Raw genomic sequence first — 27,190 nt, forward strand, 5'->3', positions numbered from 1 at the left:
ATGCCACTGCTTACATTATCACGAATTTGATCCAGTGTAGCATTCTTTGGAATTTTATCAGCTAGTTTATAGCAGTTAGCTTGATAGTAGCTAGATTTTAATTCAAAACATTAAGGAATTTTAAATCACATAAGGATTTTAATGTATTCAATTTCACATTCTTTTTTTTACCGATTTACCAGGCAGATAATGAAAATTTACTTTTACATTTCCGTGGAGATTTAAATACCGTTCATGTTTTGATACATTCTTTAGAATTCTTGACCAACTATGTTACACCCAAATATATATCAAATATTTATCTGTAATTTTACTTTTGCAGGGTGAACTATGCATAAAATATAACGAATACGGTGTAATTTGATCCAATTTTCATAATTATTGCATTTAGATGCAATCCAAACTGTTGATAAAAAAACCTTGATAAACTTGGTTATGCTCACTCGATACAAAAAATGATGCTTTAATAGGGTAACGTCTGTCAGCTCTGCTGGTTACCTTTTAAAATTGCATTTTATTATTTAAAAAAATTATTTGAATTGGTACTAATCAATCGGAACATCCAAAATTATTACTTACGTTTTATTAGTGGAATCATTTTCCATCGCTTAACTAATATAAACAAGTTGTATGATTATTAAAAATGTAGCTATTACGCATTATATGGCGTGTTAAACATCCGAGGTTGTCGGAACAATTTGTGCCCCGCTTTTTTCATGCGGTTAATTCCACGGTTCGATTCCTAATCTCGGCGCACGAACAGGTAACTATTTTTTCTAAAGAGAATATCAAGTCGACTACTTTCTGCTTGACGCGTGCAAATGAGAAGAAAGTGCAACAGCGTCATACTGGAAATGTCATGTATAATATGCTGTTCCTAATCCCTCGTCGGTAGCAGAGGAGAAGGAAAAAAGCCTCAACTGCACGCTAGCTTTAGATCGAGCAGCTCCTTCGTATGCATATTAGAAAATTTTCGCTTCTGTTCGATGTCCCGTCACCTCGTTCAATTGTTTTAATTTGCTCTAATTTAAATCGACTTTACAGTTAATTATTGAATCAATTTATATAATAACGCATATTGTCGTTCCAATAGATCAGTTAAAAACGTCGTAATGTTGCCGCATCAACTTATAGTTTTAAGTAATTTTTGCATATTCCTAATCTAAATAAACTAATGAAACAAAAATAATATTCTCAAATATAATAGGTAGACTTAAATTACAGTTAATTATACAGTCACAATAGTTTCTAGGTTAGGATTGCGTTTTATTATATATACATTTAACTCTTTTCCACGCCTCCTATGACGTATAGTTCTAGAAGCGCTATTTATGTATTGAAATCTCCTGAAAGTTCTATCTAGTCCATCTATTTCACTATTGTAAATCTAAGTAATGTATTTTACAGCAACTAAAAATCATTTAATATTCGTTTACAACCTCTTTTTATATCTTCCCTCATAAAATTTGATATAATCACCATTACATCGCTCCTCATACATTCTAATGAAATGCTCATGTATATTTTGAACAATAACACATATATACATACAGTTATCATAGAGTTATTCTATAATAACTATATATTTACCTTTAGTTGTCTCCACTCGCGTCACACTGTCTTGGTAATTGTCAGCATTGTATTATAATCTCACCTCCGGAAAGCATAATTCAGTCACTCTCAATTTCTGAGTTGCTCTTCTAGTCAATAATAACGCTGTTTAATTTCCAATCTAAGGCTTCGATTCCACCGTTTGTCATTTTCCCCTTCGATGTATCTGATGGAGTTCACCAAAACGAAAAGTGTTATTGTATACAATTATTCTTTCTATATATCCGGGTAGTTTTCACTTGTGTACTTTTCTCAGCTTGCGTACCTATTGTAATAATTATTTGCCGAACAATCAATAATCAAATCAATTGAATTATATTGAATAGGCAGTGATAAGGAGGCAAATTTATTACAATGCATCTTTATTCAGATCTATATACCAAAATAGCAAATGAGAAAAAATGCAATTAAACGTTTCATTTATATTTGGCTCCCGGAATGCCTTAAAGTTGTACAAATAATTATGCTCAAAAACCTGACAAACCTGCAGAACAAGTCGAATCTTACAGACCTATTTCGCTACTACCTGCAATATCAAAGCTATTTGAGAAGCTGATATTTAAACGTGTTAAACATTTGGTAACAATACCAGATTACCAGTTTGGTTTTCGAAATCACCATTCAACAATAGATCAAGTGCACAGAGTAACTGCGGCTATTGAAAGAGCGTCTGAAGAAAAGAAATAATGCGCTGCAATATTCCTGGATGTCTTACAAGTTTTTGACCGGGTTTGGCATTTCGGATTAATCTGTAAGATGAGCAAATTGTTACCGCGTAACTATTGTCAATTGCTGGAGTCATATTTATTCGGAAGAAAATTTAGAGTATCGCACGAAATGGCGTTCTCGACATTTAAAAATATCTCGGCTGGAGTTCCACAAGGTAGCGTATTAGGACCTCTCCTGTATCTGCTCTACACTGCTGACATTCCAACAACATAAGAAACACTTCTTGAAACCTTTGCTGATGACACACTTATTATGGCAAAAGATATATCTCTGCCTAGGGCAAAAGGAAAAGTGCAAGTGGCAGTCAACAACATCTACAAATGGACAAAAGATTGGAAAATTCAACTTAATAGCTCCAAATCTGTCCACGTTAATTTTGAATTAAGGCGAATTAATAAAAACTTAATTATATCACCCAATGGATGCCCGATTCTTCAATCAGAATCAGCAAAATACCTTGGAATCCATCTTGACGGTAGATTAAATTGGAAGCATCACGTTAGACAAAAAGCAAAACACATTAGAACAAAATAAAACAACTATACTGGTTAGTTGGAAGATACTCTCAACTTGATCTGAAATCAAAGAGGTTGATCTATAATACAATTATAAAGCCAATTTGGACCTATGGGGTGCAAATATGAGGTTGCATTAAAGATTCAAATCAGTTAGTCATACAGCGCTGTCAAAACAAGGTTCTTCGATTGATTACCAATGCCTATCGCTGTGTAACCAATGAAGAACTGCACGATGACCTGGAAATCAAATGGATTTGCGAAGTTGTGCAGAATTTCGCCTTGAAACACGAAAGAAGATTACTAAATCATACTAACGTGGAAGCAATACAACTGCTGGACAGCGCGCAGGATATCAGGAGATTGAAACGAACAAAACCATACGAACATGTGTGAACATTTAGTGTGTATTATTAGTGGAGACTATATCTGTAAGTTAATAATTAATAAATAATTATAATTTTATAATTGAGGAATACATTCTGATGTATTTTCTCGCACTCGTCTTGCTTGTTAATTAATCCAAGTACATAGGAAAAGTAGTAATAAATTAATTGTAAATTAAGATTGTACTAAGCGTATCTAATAAAGATGTTATAAAAAAAATTAATATTTGGCGAGTATAATGCAATATGTTCACTCTTTAGCCTGGTTTCTTCAGAACTCATTTATGTACTGTAAGCCATTCCTGAATTAGAGACTCTGTCGGTGCACTTCTTGGAATCCGTCAGTTTACTAAAGTAGGATGCACTGCACGTAACAATAATTCATGGTTCCTCCAAAATCCTTACCAAGTGAATTACAAACTAGAGTAGCTGAAGGAAAATATTAATTCTAAGCTAGGAATTAAACCATTCCGCTTTTCAATATGAATAATATATCTTCAATAAATCATTAATAAATATTATGACTAACATAATCTAATCAAACATTATTCTAATGTTTAGTAGTGTACATAAAAAATATAGCATATAAGTCATCTAGCATAACATGTTTATGTAAAGTTAGGTAAATAAAGCCCATAAACAGTTAAGAATTTTGTTTATTATTTAATCAGCATATTAAAATCAAATTGGCCCTTAGCCTATATAACAAAAATATTTGGTGAACCGAAATCCTGTGCTAAGAGCCCCAACAGCATCAACTTTTGTTGTCTTTGCGATATTTCAATTACCATCTTGCCATAAGAAAACCAATGTAACATTTTGAAATATCCATGTCTCATTTCTTCCACTGTATCTAAACAACGTATGGTGCACGGTGTCTATGTTTAAAAACCAATTAAATGCCATAACAGTAATAGTATTGATTCATAAGTCCCTAAAAGGGATGTATAAAAAAAACAAATCAATTTTCTCGAGAGTCCGTATTCCTACTCCTTTTGCTGTACACCATCACCCAGTATACAAAAAATATTCTTGAATTGTCATATAATGATTAGAAGTAGCTTATTTCTTGCCAAATTATTTTTTTTTCATTAAAATTGTGAAAGTTAGAGGTTATTTTAAAAAGCAACGTAACATAATCTAAAAGTGATTGTGTGCGAAAACATAAACAATTTCTCGTATTTTTCCTACCACTTTTCTGCATTAAAAAAAACCGATGTTATGACTAACACGTCGTGTCTGAGAGATATTTCGAATTGGAATTTCCTTCGCCACATACACCCCGCAAATCGACTTTTTGGATTTAAAGTTTCCGTTTCCGCACCATCGCATCACTCTCTGCCAGTTCTTCTCGATGTTATGGGCTTTTTATGGCCGTCGCTCGTATTTTCTGCTCTCTATTTTTTATGCGCCTCTTTCTCTCTCATAAATAATACGCCCCGTTAAACTATTATGTCTTTTTTTATTATTATTATACGCGTTCGGCTTTTCTCCAGCCCTGTTTACGATCACGGTTTATCTTAATTGGTTGTCTGAAAAAAACTAAAATCTCCGGACGTAATGTCGACACCGTGCGTTTTATTGTTCGAAGAGTAATCATGCCTCTGTCAACATTTGCTGTACAACATAACCCGGAGATAATTGAGTTAGTACAGATATATATATATATATATATATATATATATATATATATATATATATATATATATAAGGATATATAAGGATTTTCAACTTGGATGGATTGAACGAACAATTTGTGGCAGCCATCTTGTTTTTTCGAATTCTGTTTAATCTAGTCACTAGTGACCGAGCAATTTATTAAATTTATAAATAATTAATTAAAGTAATATTGTTTCTCTCATTGCAAAGTAAACTGAATAATTTTAAAACGATATGTTACAACAACTTACTTTCATAGTATTTTCTAAGATCAGAAATGTATATATGTATCATGTATTTAAATATAAAATTAAAAGTTGGAATACATTTCTATTAAGTCTCAAAAATCAACAAAGTATTGAAAAGTCCAAATTAAAATTTTAATTACTACACCAGTGAACAATATAATAAAAAATCTATCAAAATAATTACTGTTATTTTCGGAGCTTCAAATATAAATATACGTGATCTTTCTTTACTGTTATGCTTTAAACAGACATATGGAATAATAGATGAAGTAATACAAGTTCTGCATATGAAAACAAGAAATATTATTATATGTATAAAACTAATTAGACACTCATATTTGACTTCAGCATGTATATTAAAACAATAACGAACACTATTAAGTAATTTATTTTTTACAACAAATTTACTTTATTTTGTATAATTCCTAATTTCTTCTATTTCTTCTATAAGATTTTAGGTCTGTAAATTATAAAGTTTGTTTCATTTTAAATGCTGCGAATCTTTCATCTATATCCCCCTCCCCTAAAATATATATTACAAAAGTAAGAAATACACCAGGTTGAATAAAATTTTCAATTTGAACAATTTCTATTTCTAAATTATATTATAAATTATATTATATTATATATAATTACATCGTTCTTTGCTTATTTATTCCGTTCTTCTATATCATCTTTGAAAATACCTTGTAGCTTTTTATTATATACTGCTTTCTAGTTTATCTTATATCCTACTCGGGAACTACTAGTAACTAATATAATAGAAAAATCTTAATACCTATTAGAATTACTTCTAGTACAATAATATACCATGTCTCCCGAACCATATGAATTACTATCAGCTATTATATAAGAACATTTTGCCTTAGATGTTCTCTATTCAACAGATATTAAATTAAAGCAACTACTGAGTTCGATATTTTAAATACCTTATGAATGAAGAGGATAGCCGATTCTGGTTATTCTCCAATTTTTTCATCTTTCTGTCTTCCAATTGAAAATCTCCTGCCGGCATTTTGTTGTAGAGTGCTGCTAGATTTTCATATTAAAAGATATTGCGCCGCTATGATTGATTTGATTTAATTGTTGATTTATATGCAACAGAAACGACGAATAATCTACTGTACAAGAATTGTAGTCGAGTATACATTTTAATTATATATTATTTTAAAAATTATTTTGTAATAAAATATATATACAGCTATACCTGATTTTTTAATCTTGGCGTATTTCATTTTATTGGAAAAAATATTCCTCGCTCCTATTAGCTTTAATTATGCTAAATTGGACGGCTCCAGGTATTCCCATTTTCCTAAAAGAGGGGGGCAAAATTTGCGATAAGCCGATTGATATATAGATAATTTGTTACCGATAATCGGCGATAATATAAATTGTACAATAATTTGTTATAACAATGGACATGATAACAGTGAGAAACAATAGAAGTTAAAGTGTTTTTATAGTTTCATATCATATTCAAACTTGGGGCATTTCGATTTTATTTGCATCAGTATAAAACTATTTTTAACAAAAGACAGGAATTAGATCTGTTAGGTTCTTAATTTAATTTGAGAACCTAACCGAACCCAAACCGTTATATTAATTTAGATTTGCTTTGTTGGTAATTTAATTTTTTGTATGTTACAAAATTATATTATTATTTTTGTATTGTTCAGGCTCGGCACGGACTTCAAAGTGATGAGTTGGTGGTAGGTAAAAGAACGTTGTAAATAGATAAATACGTTTAGGTGGGTATTAAGCTAAATTGTGTATAAATAGTAGAATTTTAAGAAAATGTAGTAGATAAGTTATATAAGGCTTTTTTATTTTTATTTAATTGTTACGATTATTATGAACATATTTATTAAAATGTTTTTGTTCTGTGTTAAAAATCTAAGTTTTATTATTTTATAATTATTAATGAGTTTCTTATTTATGTGTTGATGTCTGTTCAATTTTTATATTGAAAATATTATTTATATATTTTTTGTGTTAGATATTTAATCAATAAATTATGCAATAATTTTATTAAATATTACAATGGGTAGGCCAATTAAATGTGCAGCCCGTATGAGGAAAACTAAGGATGAACAATGATTGAAAATAAGTAGCGTTTCGGACCCCGAGGTCCGCTACCTAGCCTAGATGATTTGACAAATTTTCTAACTAAACTAGAACAACATTATTTTCCATGCCGGGATTCGAACACGCTACCTTAATTAGTACTTAAAAAGTAAACAGAATAACTTTTGCATTGAACGACTTCCGATATTCTATCACTCAGCTCAGCAATAATATTATACATAAATATCTTATTATTTTAAATAAGAAATAGGTGAAAATTTTGTACCTACCTTTGAAATTTGAGAGTTTCCCTCGATTTCCCCCCTTCCCTCCATCAGATTCTGACATGATTCCAATGGAACTACCTCAGAAATGCACTCTTTCGAGTAAATAAATAATTTTGAAAGTCGGTTAATAATTGTTGGAAAAATCGGAGAGTATGCATTAAAAAATACAGATGAATATATAACCTCCTCCTTTTCAAAGTCGGTTAAAAATAATTTTCTGCGCGGCCATTCGATAACTTTACAGGTTGGCGAGACAATTAATGTGATCGGTCGCTTAGTATTTTGGCCACAGACTTAAATAGCTTGGACACCAATCTGTCGTAAATAGGAAACAAATGAGACATTTAAAACGTTTCATACGGTTGTCCTAATACGTAGCATCATGACACTTTTTATATCGAAACAAATTGCAGCGGCATTAGTTCTCACTTTATTAGATGAACAATCAAAAATCAATACAAGAACGGTGTAAAAAACTGATTATTGTAGCGACGAATATACATAGAAGTCAAAAATTATATTAGAACGGATAACGACGCGTTTAACTTATCATCAGAATTAGTTCGGTTCATAAGAACAAAACTCAGGAAGGCAATTAGTGTCCAAGATATATTAACTACCACATTGATATATTTGGCTTCGATATATAGGTTTCGTGTCGATTTTTGAGTGGGAACTTCAATTCATGAAACTTATGACATTTCTATTCAGAGAAATGTCATAAGGCCGTTTCATATACATCGCCTTCTTTTCCTATACCTTTCGAAAATTGTAACTTGTGTAAAGTTGTGAAAGTATTTAGGGCTTTGTAAAATCAAAAATCAGCGCTCTGTTGTTAAAATAGCATCAACAAGCCGTCGTACGATTTGTTGTTCGATAATGCCATAAATAATCATTTTGACGGTGCAATGAAGTTATGGGCTGGTTGTACATCTTATCGTGCTAGAAACGGCGTAGTATATAGGCTATTTTAATCATAAATTCATTCTTGGACTACCAACAGTAAGAGAAAAATATGTGGGAGACTTTTAAGAATGAGATTCTTAGGATTATTTGCATCAAACTTCGTACAAAGTGATAGCCTTTATGTAATAATTAAAGTATAATGTAATTGTATTTTCCAGAAAAATACATATAGTCAATTCAAAATAGCAGTGACAAGGGAGACCTGTCAAAACATCGCAATGTTGCCGCAGCAACTCTGAGTTTTAGTACATTTTAGTTCTGACATATAACAAAATATTAATACAAATAATATAATTGAACAAATATTCTATTAAATATAATTAATTTTAACATTATAATACATCTAATACATGTATTATCGAAGAACTTAAAACTACAATTAATTATACAGCCATAATAAATTATAGGTTTGAGTTGTTTTATTATACATACATTAAACTTTTTCCACACTAGTATAGGTAGGGTTCTAGGCGCATTTTTTATGCAGTAATATCCCCCGAAGGCCTAATCCGTATAATTAACAGTTGTATATCTGAGTAATGTATTTTACTTTCATTAGAGAGGATATTTATGTTTTACGATAAGTTCTTGTTATTTTCGATGCAATGTATCCTTGTAAAGTCATTATGATATATTTTTCTTTAGTTTGTCCTGTTATCATCTGTATACATCTTTCTTGATAAAACTACATTTAATCACTGCATTCTCCTTAATGCATTTTCCCTATCTGCAAAACAGTTAGTGTAATTTCTCTCCTCATTCATTTTAACCAAACGCACATGCTCATAAAGCTTTTACACCCCATAATTCATTTCCTTACAACTAAAGTATATTAATTGTATACTGACCTTTAGTGGTTCTTCCATCACCCTGTCTTGGTAATTGTCAGCATTGAATCATAAACTAACATTCATAATGTTTAATTCAATCACTGTCACCTTCAGGAACACTAATCAAGTGAATAACTAAGCTTATTTCTAATCTAATCTGTCAATACTCTGTGACCACAACATTCAGTAATCTGATCTACTATATATCTTTTCTCGGGCTAATTTCTAAAAAAGTAAATTATAAAAAAACCTAATCGATAGTTATTCCAACGTTTACCTTTTTCCATTAACTTTTGTTGTCTTTACACTATACTTATTATGAAATATTCAGGTGTCATTTAAATATATAAATTGATATATTTCTTTCTTGATATTTTTATATGATTTTCAAAATTGTATTCTTTTAAAAGCAATCTCTGGAAGTTCCATTAAACCCTTTCGTGGGTTATCTTTACACCACTTAAATGCTATGTTATCCTAAATTATATGAACGGATGTTCTACACCTCTCAAATAGCTGTATATCTTTTAGATTTTTATGGATACTTTCCAGACTAACAATTTTCTCTGAAATAATTGTATTAAGTTATGTTCCGATTAAAAAAACTACTTACTGTTTTATACATTTTGTATATTTGATCTCTGAAGCACCAAGCTGATCTTGATTTGTCACCTCTTTCGTATAAACATGGTTTCTTTTTGGTGAATTTAAGGTTATTTTGTTTTTTATTTTTTGAGATTTTTTAGTGATCATCGCCATTTACTATCATTACCGTATCATTACTAATATACAGTGCAGCATCCTGTCTCTTTTTAAATAGAATAAAATGACAAAGATAACATTGTCTGACTGTAAAACGAATCTACTACTTTAGACAGACATATATTGACACTCATGTCACTGTAGTCATAAAATTATACTGGATTAATCATCAATTGTCATCATCATCTTGTTGTCTTTACGCTGTATTTGTTATCATCTTGCCATGAGTGACCCAATATACCATTCTGAAAAATTCATGGCTCATCTAAATGTACAAATTGATACATACATCTCTCTTGCAATTTTTCCCTACAAAATAGCCACTTCGTCAAATGTATGTCAATTAATACACTGTCTACACTGTTGGAATATGGGTACAAAGCTTATCATTTTCCGCATCCGGAATACATATATCATAAATTTTTTGAGATTGGCTAGTCTCTGCATCTGGTAGCAGTACTTCTAGTAAGTGATACATTTTTCTTAGTATCTCCAATTCTATACGATCTTGTTAAAGGTTATCGAAGTCAATCCATTTCATTTCTAACGCACTTGTGACATATCAAAATGACTATTATCATTTTCCATATCTTGCAGGTTATCAGCGTGATTAGCACGTGAGATAGTTCGTCGCACCTTTATTGGTTTTCAAAATATTGGGTTCATATAAGCCTTTCCCGGATTTTCACAAATATTTCGAACACAAAATTAATTTCTATATTCTAATTTGTCTAGACTTATTATTATCGAGTGAATTTTTAAGTTCATTTTCAAACTTAAAATGACATATTAATTATATTATAATAACGACAGGAAATTTTCCTGGAGTATTAAAAAAATTATCATTAAAATATCACATAAATATTAAATAATAGCATTAACTTCTCACTAATTATTACGTAATTGTATTTTCCTTTTGTTACTTTATGGACTGTATCGATAAACACGCGGTTGCACCTTTAGGACTTCGTATTTTTGTTTCTTTTCCAGTTCGAGTTTCCTTATTTAACTTTTTTAATTAATGTTCGCAATCCGGCTAACTGAATTAAGTTGAGTGTCGCTGAAAACAAGACGGAAAACTTGTTAATATTCCGTCGAGATTCAGATTTGGCGAAAACTCGATGAAATAATTAGCTATTGACGGTGTGTAAGGTAAAAAGTTCCGACGTAAAAATGCAAATTGTGAGAAAAAACATGTTCGGTTTTAACGTAAACATGTTGGAAAAAAATATGTATCCATTATACTTTCTTTGCTAGATTTGGTGATGACCGTGAATTAATTTTGATGGATTATTATATTGCGTTAATGAAAAATTATGTTTTTCAAAAGCGAACTTGTTCATATGCATTTTAACCACTTTTGACATTGTTCTGGTAGAGCTATAATTCCGTCTTTGGAAAAATGTTGAGATTTGAAAACGAAAAACTGAACTAAGTGGTTTACTAAGCCTTTTATAAAACCTCCTCTCCAATCTTATTATCTCAATTTTTGAAGATTTGCTAAAAAGAAGTTAGATCTAGAGCTATTATGGAAGTAAACGCCCTTCCTTTTGCTCAGGTCTGTTTTTAACCAGTTTGGCATTAGCTCTTAGCCGCATATAGTCTGATTATTCTAGATTCATAATACATAATTCATTTCCCAACATGCCAAAGACTTTTTCGATGTTAATGCGGGCTTTGTAGCCATTTGTGCTTCTACGGATTTCGACCAGGGTCTCCATTTAATATAAATATCGCACAAGATCCAATTCCAACCGAATCTAATAATTAATTCCAAATTTTCATGTTTCTACATTTCCAGTATAACTCGATTTCAATCGAAATGATACTAGAAATATGAAAAATGGCAAAAATCGCAATATCTATGGCATTTATATATATAAAATTTGTTAAGAATGTGCATTTCTCGTCATTTTCTTCTTTAAAATTCATGTTAAATTGCATGTGCTATTTGTCAAATCATTGTAACAATATAAATATTAAATAACTAGATTTTTACAACATACAGTTAGCATTCTATTATGCAACGGCATGCAGTAACCTTTTCTCGAATACATTCACTGGAAATTCGATATTTCTGCTTGTTACTTGATTGTTGATTATTTACTTGAGTTGTTTCGATATAATCCTTCAAGTTATTGTGATATCAATGTTTCAACGCTAAAAATGAATGTTTTCTAAATAAAAATATTCAAACAAATTAACCATCATCTATCATATATTTAATTGACATATATATGATAATATTAAATAACATAATAACTAAAATACGATATTTAAAAATAAAGGTATTAAAAAGACATAGAATTTCAAGGCAGTATTTACTGAAGCTATTTTTGTAATATTTGAAGAAACAAGATAAACTTACTGTGTTCAGAAAAGTCAAAATGGAATTAAAAGTTACACATAATGTGAGAGTGCCATCAGGATATAAACATGTTTAAAGGCAAGTTTTGCTAAAATACTGACACGTTACTATACACATTGAGTTTGTACAGAGGCTATCTACACGCAATAATATACAAGACTATATATGACAAAGCACCGCAATATTTCACTCGAACGTTTTAAAATCTTCCTTCTTGTATATAATAAATTTTATTGTCATCAGTAATCGAAAAATATATCTGAAAATGACGCAAATCGAACCTAGTTATTAATACACTCGACAACGTGATAGTGAACGAATAAGAAAATACTTTCCATATCGCTCACCTATCTCCAGTGATGTGGCCTGGAATACTCAGCTGAAATACCTGAAGATAGAAGAACTAGAGATAACGAAATATTAATCGGAACAAAGTACAAATACCTTCAACTTGGAGTCGAAATATTTTGCAAGAAAAAAAGATAACATATAACAATATTTTTAATAAAAGAAGCCTTTGAAAATTCTTAGAATTTCCTTGAAAACAGCAATTGCAGAAAGATTATAACAAACTAAAAATGCTCAAAATACATTTTTTCTTAAACATATGTTTTAAACATATGATGAAATTTTATGTTTATATTGTGGACTTTTATGTATGGAGTGTGGAGTCACAATTAGAACCGACTGATGACGTCTTGGTTAAATAGAACTACAGAACGCCTGACGGGTAACATTAATTTATGTTAAATCGGTCAGTCTTTGCTGCCCATCAGGAAAAAATCTATTACCATTATTATGGAATATATGCCACCAAAACAGTATTATTGAAAACAGTAGTAGCTACAACCACATATCAATCGAAATTGCTTGTGTTTAACATTCGTAGTGATCAATTCTTGCTTCCGATAAATATCATTTGGTGTAACAATAATAGTTCAGATTTAGAGTGGTTGTAATTTTGAATCGGACCCAAGATTCAAGGCCAAGTATAATATCAAATTACTTCTTTCTTTTCAATCTAATAACTGTGTACTAAACAGTATTGCAAATTTATTTTAAAAGTGACCAGAAGCAAAAATTTATACAAGCTGTCTAAATAACCACATGGAGTAGATGGAGGCGAGAGAAATTATGGTAACATTGGGACCCTTTTTACAAAATCATAACCAATGAGTCCAGTTGTACATTACTGCTTTCAATAGATTGCAAAACCATAATTATGTTATTATAATTAAACCAAAATACTATATGGAGTGCATTTAGGAAAATACAATGTATCAAGTGGTATTTAAGTTGCAATTGTTATGCCAGACGACCCATTTCAATGATAACATTATTGGTCCAAGGCAGAACTTAACAAGAAAGTTATCGCCATCGCCTTCTGCCCATACCGATTGATGATCCGTGCGAATCGAGATGAAAACTTTATCCGTTTTCGACAGTAATTTCATCTTTACATTGTTGATATATGTGCGAAATCTGAAGGTGAACGATTGTGAGATTTTGAGTTTGATCAAGTGATGCTTCGTTCTGAAGATTATACACATTTTCTTGAAACTATCATCAGTAACAAAAGATCTCAATTTCATCAATAAGAACATCGGTACCGCATATACTCTTCCGAATCTGTTCATCATATTTATCTTAAGAATGTAAAAATGAACACAAATACAGGACTACAAACACAACCGTAACGAAGTAGAGGTTCTATCCAGACAGCACACATCAGCACCCATACCGAAGTGGTAATGGTTATTTGGTCAGTAACACTAAACTCAACATAGGCTATATTCTACGGAGAAAATCGATCTCTCGTAGAAATCCGAGGAGTCTGTGTGTATTTTCTCCTGTTAAAGCATTTTTAAATTTTTGTAGCCCATACTTAGTTCGAAACTGGGTGAACCATGGACAGTAGTGCAATATGTGGTAGACTGAAATAACAGCGAGGTGACAAAACTCACAGTGAGCTGCCAAACTCGAAGTCATCAAGTGGCCGTGCGAGAAACGAGAGTAGCCCAATCTCAGTCGATTCAAAGCTACGGCATGGTGAACAAGAACCGAATGGGATAAGGTCGGTATGGACACAAACATCCGTGAGGAGGAGGGGTGGTGAGGCTGTCGATTTAGCCATACTATCCGAGCGCTCATTTCTCGGTATACCAATGTGAGAAGGGATCCACAGTAAATTTGTCCTGATACCAGTCAGATAGAGAGTACGGATAATTGACAGTGAGTCGGTGACAAGGGGATGGTTGAACTTCTGTAACAGGAAACAATCGAGGGCATTTCGGGAGTCTGTCAGGATTTCTTTTAATATGAAATCCAAACTGGGATAAAAGTAAAATTTTGTTGCTACTAGGTCATACATCAATGCATCCCCATGATATCACTGTGTGTGTATATCAGTGTGTTCGAACAAAAATTAAAGTCATTGATAACTTTATTACACATCACTTGGTCTGAAAAATTACTTTTAAGCGGGGAAGCCTCTGTCGGATCTGATAGTATATATATGAAATAATTGTTATCAAGGTTTCACGAATAAAAAGTACCCTAATAATAAACTGAACCAACGGAAAAATATAAGTCAACTTATAGTTTGTTCTGTTCGCCCTGCCTTTCGCATTACGTTACGAAATCTCTATCGTGGAAGATTTGCGATTTCCGAGCTCCTCTGCAGCGATCACTGTTTATCATAAATCAGTCGATAGCCAGTAGCTGGTAACCTAAAACTAAAATCTTCCAATTTACCGTCGGGACTGGGCTCTGTTTTCTTTCTATTTGCACTGTCACCACAACGACGTCCATATTTCATAAAATAACGAAGAAAATCGCCGAGGTCGAAGCGAAACTCTAATACCGAATCATTTTTATATTGAACGGCGAAGAACGAGTGAGACGGAGAAAAGGCAGTCGCCGACTGCGGGATTTTCGGTCCCGTGAATGGATTTGTATGTTTTGTAAATCTCACGGCGGCTGTCTAATCCAAAACCACTATAAAATTTTTATTCCGATAAATAAGTTCGTAGGAAAAAATAAAGAACTAAAAAAGGTCAATTCAATACGATAAAACTTTTTCCGGCAAATATTTGCGCTGTTAACATTGGAAGAAAAGATTTTCTGATTTATCACTGAGTAGATTAACTTTGAAAGTACTGAATTTTAGTGTTTAATATACTATTTTGTAGGAGATTTGAACACAGTAATCTCCTATATATAGCCAGTCGAGTAAAAAAGTGAACTCACGTTATTTATATTTATAGCATCAAAATATCGCAATGTGGCCGGATCAACTTTGAATTTTCAGTTAATTTAGGCTTTGACATAGGGCAAAATTCTAATCTAAATATAATAACGAAACAAAAAAGTACTAACTACTATATCTACTATACCAGGTCAATTGAAAAGTCCTCGGCCTGGCACATAGAGGGCATTACTAGAATATAATCTATATGTTTTTAGTTAGCTCTAATCCTCAAAAGCTGCGCGTATAAATTTAACAGCCGTCAGATCATTATTTTCTGAATTATAACATTTTGAATGAAGCAACTTTTATTATTGAGAAAAAAATGATAAAAAAGAATTTCGCATATTGATAAAATATTGGTTTATGAAGGGAAAAATTACAGTTGAAGCAATAACTTGGCTTGATGTCGAGTTTCCGGTCACTGCCCCAGGAAAGTCAACCGTCAAGGATTGGTATGCTAAGTTTAGACGTGTTGAAATGAGCACCGAAAACGGTGAACGCGGTGGACCACCAAAAGAGTTTGTTACCGACGAAAACATTATAAAAATCAACAAAATGATTTTGAATGACGGTAAAATTGAGTGAAATAGCAAATGCTATAAAGATATCAACTGAATGTGAACATCATATCATTCACGAATATTTGGGCATGAGAAAGCTGTGTGCATAGTGGCTGCCGCGCGAGCTCAGTTTTGACCAAAAACATCGACGAGTTGATGATACGGAGCAGTGCTTGAAGATGTTCAAGCGTAATAAACCCGAGTTTTTGCGTCGATATGTGACAACGGATGAAACATGGCTCCATCATTTCACCCCGAAGTCCAGTCGACAGTCATCCGAGTGGACTGCACACGATGATCCCGCTCCAAAGCTTTGGAAAACACAACAGGCGGCTGGCAAGTTTACGGCGTCCGTATTTTGGGATGCCCATGGAATAAATTTCATTTGCTACCTTGAAAAAGGAAGGACCATCAACAGCGACTATTACATACCGTTATTCGACTATCTGAAGGGCGAAATCGCCAAAAAACGGCCGCATTTGAAGAAAAAGAAAGTGATATTTCACCAAGACAATGCACCATGATACAAGTTACTGAAAAGGATGGCAAAAATCCATGAATTGGGTTTCGAATTGCTGACTATTTCCTGTTCTCAGATCTTAAAAGAATGCTCACTGGGAAGAATTTTTTGTCGAATAAAGAGGTGATCGCAGAAACTGAGGCCTATTTTGAAGCAAAGGACAACAAAGGTACTACAAAAATGGTGTCGAAAAGTTGGGGGTCGCTATAATCAGTGTATCACCCTTGAAGAGATTTATGTTAAATAAAAAAAACTAATTTTGCCAAAAAATATGTTTTACTATGGTAGGCCGAGGACTTTTCAATTCACCAGTTATATGTTATTGAAGAACTAAAACTACACAGTTAATTTTACATTCATATTAGTTAATAATTTACGGTTGTGTAAATTTACATTTAACTCTTTTCCACGCCATCTATGACAAAGAGATCTAAGCGTGTTTTTTATACAATTATATCCCCTAAGGAGGCCTAATCCACCTAATCCATAATTGCATATCTATATAATGCATTATACTTTAATCAAAAAACATATTAAGCTTTTAAATTTAGTTTTTGTTTCCATAGCTGCAGAGTTTCCTTGTTAATTCATTTTAATATCACTGTATTCCCTACTACGTTCTTCTTTTTTCTATTACAGAATGTCTTTCTTGATAAAATTAGATTTAATCACTTAATTCTCCGTTATACATTTTCCATATTTCCGAAAGAGGTAACATTCCTTCTCTCCTCATGCATTTTAAGTAAATGCCCATGAATATTCTGAACAAATACACACACACACGCACACACACACACACACATATATATATATATATATTTATCTTTTATATATATTTATTATATATTTATCTTTAGTTGTGTCCAATCTCATCGCACCATTTTGATAATTGTTAGTATTTTGAAAGTTTCATAGTCCATGAGTCTATATATATTTTCATGAGTCCATTATCTAAGTGGGTAACTTTCAATCTACCTAACATTTAGATAAAATAACGATATAGATCATCCAAATGGGAAGTGTTATTGCGAACACTGTTTTTTCTACATATCAAAACAATTCTTGTTTATATATCTTTGTGGACCTGCTTGACTATTGTAACAATTCCTTACTACATTTTATATACATTTGATTAGATTGAGCATGCAGTGACAGGAAGGAAGACGTAATCACCTTTGGGCATATTATTCAACTATATGATCTACGATGTATCCTTTTGCAGGCCTATTTCTAAAAACGTAAAATGTAGATCCAATATTCCTTAAATATAAGTAAATTAAACAGTTCATTTATATTTGCTGGGTAACAATTTGAAACGGGTCACTGTTTTGCTTGGTTTCTTCAAAATTTAATTTATATATTGCAAGCTATTCATTAATTACAACCTTTACCGATGTCCTTGTTGGGACCATATATATTTGTTTACTATGGTCTGGTGAATTGTCCACTACAATAACTGATGGTTTCTCCAAGTTCTTTAACAGCAAATTATCAAACCAAAGCAAACAAATTTCTTCAAAGTAGTTGCCCTGTAACTTGGTGGAAAATATTAACTCTACGCCAGGTATAAAACCATTCCTGTTTCTAGCATGAAGAACAATATATCTGCAATGTATAATTATATGTTATGAACCAACAAAACCTAATCAAACGTATTCCTTAAAAACAATATCTGGAAGTTCCATTAGACCTCTTGGCGGGTTATTTTTCCATGTGATATTTAAATTCTATGTTTACTAAAAGCTCACATTCCTTGAAGGGCTGTATATCTCCAAATTTTCTATAGACACTTTTTGACTAATATTTTCCTCCGAAATGGTTGTATTAATGTATGTTTATATTGAAAAAAATATTCTCCATCTTTTAACAATTCATAAATTTGATCTCTGATGGAGAAAACATCAATGAACATAATGATTTCATATGAGGATGTTTTCTTATTGATGAACCGAGGACTACATTGTTTTTAATTTTCTGAAATATTTTAGTCACTGTACCCATACTAATATTCAGAGCAACTGCAATACGCTAAAATATTTCCAACAAAAACCGCAGCAGGCACATACTAGCAAGACGACTTAATCTTATTCGTGATCGAAGTAATTAATTAAAGACGCAGTATATGTCTGACTCTGAAAATCTAATGGCATTGGCATTTCAATCAAAGTAATAATAAACAGCGATTTGAAATTTTTCATAACAAGCAAAGAGGCAAAAACGTTTCCCATTTTATAACCTGTATTTATTAACACTAATGTTTTAAAGATTTTTCCAGAAATCTGACTACGTCTCTTGTAGGATAATTCGGTTACATGTTCGAACGAATCGGATATCGGTGTATCTTTCATATCAATTTTGATGACAATCCAAAGTGAAGTAAACTATGGTCTAATAACAATAAGCGTATATATATCCGAAAAATTAATGCTCAAAATGTCTAAAAGAGCATTTAATCAAATATTACGTAACAGTCATAATATCGTCATCGGGTTTCATCTTGTTCATAACCCAATAGTCTCGCATCTGACTGGTGATTGACTTAATATAATGATTTTTTTATTTTTCGTTTTTATTTCTACTAACATCTTAATAAACACTCTTGATGAATCACAATTTCTATACTGTCATAATACCCATTATATTTCCAAAGTTATATTTATCTTAAAGAAGGCCACGTATGACTTATTTTTGATCTCATGTTAATCTCGTAAAAATTCTTACCGGGTAGAAACTTCTTGAATATTATCCTTCCATAAATGAATTGACAAATGTGTTGCACTTATTTTTAAACAATATAATAGACCGACCTGCATACATTTGTAGCCAAATTGTCTTCTTCTAAACTACCTGAGGAAGCTAGTTTAATTACTACAGGGGGCTACAGGTTTACTATTTAACACTATTTATTTTTTCATCCATTTATCCAAGCAAGACCTAATTAGTATTTTTCTTGTTTGATTGTTGTACAATATCTGAATGAGAAGTTTTGTTAAAACAATAGTTATGTAATATAACATAATAGCACTTGATTCCTAATATTTTTGCTGTATTTTTCTTATGAGCACGAAGTTGAAGACACAGATTGATCTGTTTCAGAAACATCTGTGGAGAAATATGTGCTATCATTTTCAGTTTTCAATCCTTTCAATTTACTTTCTTTAAAAACATATTATACATCTTACTTTTCGTTATTTATGAATATTCTAATATGGGTTGAACAATTGTCGATTAAAAATTGGTAAACTGGTAATCATATTTCTAAATAATATCTAAATATACACAAAAATTACACTTGAGAATTGTATCTTGGGTAAGAAATGGTCTTTCACATTTGGGTCCATAATCATATTAACGGTCTGAAACACAAGTAGGATACAAAGCTTTCTCTTCGAGAGCTAGATGTAGGATAATAGAAGAGGTGTCCTGAAGTCCTTATCACTATTTAATTTTAATAACCATTTCTGCGCTAGAACAGAATCATTTGGAAAACAATTAATTTTACTTCAACCTTCACATCTTGGAAAACAACATTATTTTTGCCTTTAATGAAATAATATTTACCTTAAAGGCCATAAAAATTCCTTAAAAATATACATAAAAATAAAAGGCAAACAACTGTAACCTAAGATGCCCTACAAAATTCCAAATCGTGAAAATGGAAAGAAATTTATTGTAATCTTACCTCCCGCGCTTTAGTGACCTTACGGGTGTGACCATTCTATATTTCAATATTATGTAATTTAAACCTGGTAATTTAAAGTTTGAAAGTTATTATACGTTGTTTGAACGTTGAGAGCGTGCAAACAAAATCGAAATTCCATACCAGAACACCCACTTAATTTGATTTAGTGAGTTTCGAATAGTAATTTTTATTGACAGGAATGTGGCATATTTGTTTCGGTATTAATTTACTGCTAAAAAAACACGATATTTTTCCTTGAGCACTGACAGATTTGTGTAACAAATCACGCGCTGTAGAATAATTAGATTAGTCTTTAAAAAAATACGATAAACGCCCGACAAATGAAATAATGGAGCGACCGAAAAACAATATTTCCTATTATCCGCCATTGATGTGATTGCCGTCCATCGGCAACAATTAAATTTCGAACAATCGTCCTCCATTAATAATCCGTCGTTGATTCGTCGCGTCATATTTTAACGCGCAACGGCCCAAATATGAATACGCCACAATAAATAACGGCGGCTTTCGTTTTTCGGCTTAACGACAAAATGACACGCTGTTAATTTGGTTTAAAATTTTAACGCGCCACGCATTACGATGACTAATGGCGCCCTCTCTCGGCGAGAGCGTTTTATTTATGGAGACGGGTTTTTTCGCGTCACCAAACGACGTAATAATTGCCGGCCTTAAGAACTGCCCCTCTCGCGTCGTCCCGCTCCTTCTCACTACCCAATCAGTCCGTCTTCGTCGCTCCCGTTGTGGGGCTCTCTTGTTTTGCCATGTCGAGACCGTGTGTCAAAGAAGCTTTACTTTAATTAAACTCATTCATGGTCGGATGGTGAAAGTACATTTATAAACCTCTTCCTGGTGTTTTGAAAAGACGTAAAGGTCTGGATTTTATGGGGGCATGTCCTCAATTATCTAGACATATTTTTTTTTTCCGAAATCTCCACTAAAATACAACCTGTGATTTTTTACAGCTCTTTTAGATATAAAATGCATATTCAATAACTTTATAATCTGCCTTAATACTATCTTTACTGTATGTCTAAAAGATACAAGTAAATAAATTTAAACAATTCTCAATTTTAGAAAGTTTCATTGCCAAAGCAAATAGTGAATAATCAAAACTCGGCTCTAAAAAGTTACAGTGATTAATGTTAACAACTTGAGAGGAAACGAGGCATTCTGTATGATTTGTTCGTTACTCTTAGTACTATAGTCCGTCCAATAAAATAGTGAATGACGGGAGGTCATCTTTAACATTTAGTTATTTTTAGCTTACATTATCTAAGAGAATTATTGAAACAAAAATAATGCATATATTATCGAATGACTTAAACTTCAATTAATATAGAGTCATAATATCACATCGGAAATTTCATTCTTAACACTTTCTGACTTCTTATTCAAGCCGATAACTAAACTCGTAATCTCCAATTTATTTAACGCTCATTTACGGTTTCACCATTTGTGGCTAATGAATTTCATCCAAACCCATGGTATTGTTGTAAACAATGCGTCTTTTTACGTATCCAGATAGCTCTTGCTTGTATATCCTTCCAGACTTCCATAGTTATTTCACTAATTATTTGCCACATTGAAAGTAATATACTGTGGCCATATTGTTCAACCATGATTTACTATGTTTTTAGGTTCATTTCTAAAAAATAAATTACATCAAACGAAATTAAACACATTAATTTATATATACCGGGCAACGGTTTGAATTAGTTCACTCTTTAACATGGTGTCTTCAAATCATTAACTTCAAAATTAATGTATTGTAAGTCTAATGCCTTAATTACAACCTTTGTCGATATACTTATTTGAGACCTTTTCCACCAGTATAATGTGAATTGTCGATAACAATAATTAATGGTGCCTCCAAATTATGTAACAGCTGATATTCAAACATATTATGATTCATTTCTCCATAGCCAACCTTGAACTTGGAGAAGCACACCCATAAGACCATAAGACCATTTCTATTTTCAGGATGAAGAAATATGTCTGCAATATATTATTAATAAATATTATGACTAACAAATCCTAATCAAATCATCCAAATACGCACATTGAAATGATAATTCAAGTTCGATTTTATTACATGTTTTTAAAAATTTTATTATTCATAGACCTCTTTATGGGTTATCTTTACACCATTTAAATCCTATGTTTCTCAACCGTGTATGAAGGGATGTTAGACATACCTTGAAGAGCTGCATACATCTATGTTTTCTATGGATACCTTCCGCACATACAGTTTTTGAGGGTTTTGCAAGCTGATCTTTAGCTGGTTTACTTTTTCGAGCGTATCAGAGCGTGTTGTATCTCTTTTTTCCAAGAATAAATTGAGAGAGAAAACATATATACATATAGAAGACACTACATTAAATATTGTAATAACGCGAGATAAACTGTTATTTTGAATGGATTAAATATTGATGTTACTGACGCTACCCTGATGCAGATATTGAGGCAGCGAGCAACCTTCATGATATTGTTCATATCACAGAGCCTATGGTATGACAATTAATTGAGACCAAAATGTTGAAAACTAAGCGACTGCATATTTTTGTAAATATGAATGGTACACAGCTCGATTATTTGTAATCACATCAGAACATTGCGGTATCTACGCTTAAAATAAAACGAATATGTCAATCAGCAGCAGGAGCTTTTGCTTACGCTTTTTCATCTCCAAGACGGTGTGGAGTTGAATAAATATTATAAACAATACTTAAATCTAGCTGTTTTGTACAGTTATTGTACCGCTACTTCTATATTGCCCCGAATGTTTGACAATGTTACAGTGTGGCATATGGAAAATCACTTCCACAACAAAACTTAAAAAGGTTTCTAATTTTACTTTCGAATTTGATCTACTTATACCGCTTGAAAAAATTCGCGCCTTACATCTAATGCCATTTGCCTCATTAAATTACTTTGTGGTGGATAACATTGTACTCCCAACACACTCCAAAACACTAACTATCTTAATGGAACCCAAGATTATTGGATAATGTGTTGATTCACTATCGGTTTCGTTCAACACGCATCGATATAAGTGCAATGCGTGTACTATTCCTCCGTGCCACAGTGCACCTGCGACTCCAATGGGCAAACTGTAAAAAGTCGTATACAATCAATCGCGAGTGCAGCTTAAGGAATCCAACAATATCTTAAGAAATTTCATATCAAAACTACAAATATATTCCAGGCACCTGAACATCTAAACTGGTGATCTATCGATACAGTACAAAAGCACCTATCTGAAATAACCGTATAGTGTGTTGCCAAATTATGTTCACCATCTCAATATGAAACACGATCCTAGAGATCCGACGCATATCAACAGATGGTAGAAGATCAAATAAAAGCAAAACTTTTGACCAAACAATAAAGTATATAGATTATTTCACTTACTTATATATTAACTCTACTTTTGGTAAATATTTACGCCATAAGTTTACACTTGATTTTAAGGTTATCGAACCGACGACGTACATATCAAGGAAATATTTACAGTTGTAAAACATATAAATGCCTGTAAGGTATTAAACGATCAGTGGACGGTAGTATCAAACAGTACTCAGTATTTTTAGTAAAAAAATAATTTCCGAAGACGCCTATTTATATTTAGCAACCCACCAGAGTGTTGATGCTTTGTGAAAAAATAAAAGTATTCATGACAATGACAGTATTTCTTTGTATGGGAAAACAATTTCTTAAATATTTTTCTACCAGTAATTCCATATTTATTCACCATACTTCTCTCTAAACTTCTACAAATATCTCAATATCTCAAATATATATATATGTATATATATATATATATATATATATATATATATATATATATATATATATTATATATATCAGCCTGATTAACTACTAACTGTGAAACTTTGGTACAATAGATATTATTTAATATAATTTCATCCATAGCCTTCCATCTATTTTAAATAGCGAAATAACGATGTTTCTTATGATGCTGTCAACCAATCCACCCATTTTTTGGTATGATCGAGCAATGTCTTCAAATTAAAATATTTTTAGTATGGTCAGAACACATAAGGTGTCTTCGATGTTAAAATCATCACTTATAAAACGACGAAACCAGTGAGATTGTGTAAGGTTGTCATAAGCTTTACATAACAAGCGGTGACAGTCAGCTCAATTTTCGACAAACTGAAATAAAAACAATTACTTCCCGCAAGTACGATTTACTCGGTACAAGTTAACACATTTTCAATGCACCGAAAAAATGGGTACGAAAAAATGTTAGTTCTCATAAGTTAGTTACAAATGTACCCGATGCAATTTAATACACCAACTGTTGTTAATCCTTTAAAATTAACTTATATTCCTGATACTATTTTATTTTTCAACTTAACAGACAACACAAACAAATACTAATTTACTTTAGGTGCCGTAGCAACACATGCCGAGTAAATCTAAAACGGAATAAATGTTATAAATTCAGTGGGTTTTATATAATTTTCGACTGTAACAAAAATAAAATAATAATGTTGTAGTTGTTTAAGTTCGAAAGGTTAATGCCGTATGGCAACCAGATGAAACCGGCGAGTATAATAACTTATACGCAAAGTGCATGAACGTAACAGCGAAATGTATAAAGTAACTGCAATATATGCATGCTAATTAGAAGCTTTGGATTATACTGTAATAACTGTACCATAAACATTAGTAAAATCTGGTCGGCGGCATGGTTAGTTGTACTTTTTTTAATTCCGAATATTAAATAGAACACATGGACCTGTAGCAGTTTTCAGCGGCACATACGCAAAACGATTATTTAAAGTATTGCACGTGTTGTGTTTTATTCCGGTAGCGAATGTGTGTGCCCCGATATTTTTAATCGACTTGCTGTTTTCCATTAATTACTATTTGTACCTTTTTTAATTAATCGTTGATTAAATGCTCAAACGTAGGAGAACATTTATCAATCGATGTATAGAAATCCGTTTGGCCTAAAAATGGTTGTTGGAATTAATTCGTGATGATATATCGATGGCGCTACTAGGATTAAACCCATATGTTTTTTAGTTAGCCTTAACGCTTTTAGAAAAAAATAATGGATAAAAAGGAATTTCGTGTATTGATAAAATATTTCTTTTTGGAGCGAAAAATTACAGTTGAAGTAAGATCTTGGTTTGATGCCGAGTTTCCAGACAATGCCCCAGGAAAATCCACCATCAATGATTGGTATGCTAAGTTTAGACGTGGTGAAATGAGCACCGAAGACGGCGAGCGCAGTCGACGCCCAAAAGAGGTAGTTACCGGCGAAAACATCAAAAAAATCCATAAAATGATTTTAAATGACAATGTCAATTGAAATTGAATGAAATAGCAGACAATCCAATACATCATATAATTCACGAATATTTGGGTATGAGAAAGCTCTATGTTGCAGCACGCTCGCGCGAGCTCATTTTTGACCAAAAACAATGACAAGTTGATGATTCGGAGCAGTGTTTGAAGATGATCAAGCGTAATAAACCTGAGTTTTAACGTCGATATGTGACAATGAGTAAAACATGGCTCCATTATTTCACTCCTAAGTACTCATCCGAGTGTACTGCACATGATGAACCCACACCCCAAAGCGTGTAAAAACGCAACAGTCGGCTGGCAAGGTTATGGCGTCTGTATTTTCGGATGAGTATGGAATAATTTGACTATGATTACCTAAAACGGCCGCATTTGAAGAAAAAGAAAGTGCTGGTTCACCAATACAATGCATCATGTCACGAGTCAGCGAAAAAGATTGCAAAAACCCATGAATTGTGCTTCGAATTGCTTCCTCATACACCGTATCCTCCAGATATGGCCCCCAGCTCGATGAGTATACATTTTCGTCGAATGAAGAGGTGATCGCCAAAACTGAGGCCTATTTTGAAGAAAAGGACAAATCGTACTACGAAAATGGTATCGAAAAGTTGGAGGGTCGCTATAATCAGTGTATCACCCTTAAAGGGAATTATGTTGAATAAGAAAAACTAATTTTGCTAAAGAAATGTATTTACTATGGTAAGCCGGGGACGTTTCAATTGACCTGTTAAGTTACTGTCTATTTTTGCACGTTTTTCTCATCACCGAAAGTAAAAAAGTTAAAAACTGCTTTATTTAAAATAAACTTAAAGTACAAATAATAAACAGGTATAATAAACGCGCACAAACTGCGCACACTAACTAGGTACCCAAATACCAATAAATGTTGAAGATAGTAAAGATACATTCACGTTTTATCCCCTGCTGCTGCTCCCTTGGGTACCTTGTATGGACAGAGTAAGTTGGCTTAACTATTATTCTATTATACATAATTAGTATATATTTCTAAAGGAAGAAAGACTAATCCAATGGTGATTTCCATATCTCGATAAAGATGTACCTTTAGATTTTCCTTTTCCGCGGGGTTTCCAGGTCAACACGCTTCTCGGCCTTTTTCTGCTTATTTAGACCATCAGAAATCTTTCAAGAAATTTAAATTTTAATGCATTTCATGTGGCTCTTGATGTACTAAATATGCCTGGTTTTGCATATAATTCTTACATTATTGCAAATGTGTTTCGAGAATTTTTGTTAGCATGCACTAATTCATACACATATACATAATTAAAGGATTTACAACAGATCGTGTTACTCGCTAGATTTATAACCCATTTCATGTTGAAGTTCCACTAACACTATGTGAACAAAAAAGGTATTCAAAGCATTGAATAG

The 27,190-nt window shown here is 32.3% G+C and overlaps 1 long non-coding RNA gene across 1 annotated transcript; it reads right to left on the minus strand.

Moving 5' to 3' along the window:
* Positions 1 to 8,756: 8,756 nt before the first annotated feature.
* LOC143198134 (uncharacterized) lies at positions 8,757 to 10,868 on the minus strand. The gene is made up of 3 exons (XR_013006168.1): positions 9,573 to 10,868; positions 9,314 to 9,520; positions 8,757 to 9,192 (listed from the first exon to the last, which is right to left on the minus strand). It is a non-coding gene; the product is annotated as an uncharacterized LOC143198134 (long non-coding RNA).
* Positions 10,869 to 27,190: the final 16,322 nt, after the last annotated feature.

The sequence above is a fragment of the Rhynchophorus ferrugineus genome, unplaced genomic scaffold, assembly GCF_030347505.1.
Source record: "Rhynchophorus ferrugineus isolate W39M unplaced genomic scaffold, kcgeb_rfMv2 rfM6, whole genome shotgun sequence".
Taxonomy (NCBI): domain Eukaryota; kingdom Metazoa; phylum Arthropoda; class Insecta; order Coleoptera; family Curculionidae; genus Rhynchophorus; species Rhynchophorus ferrugineus.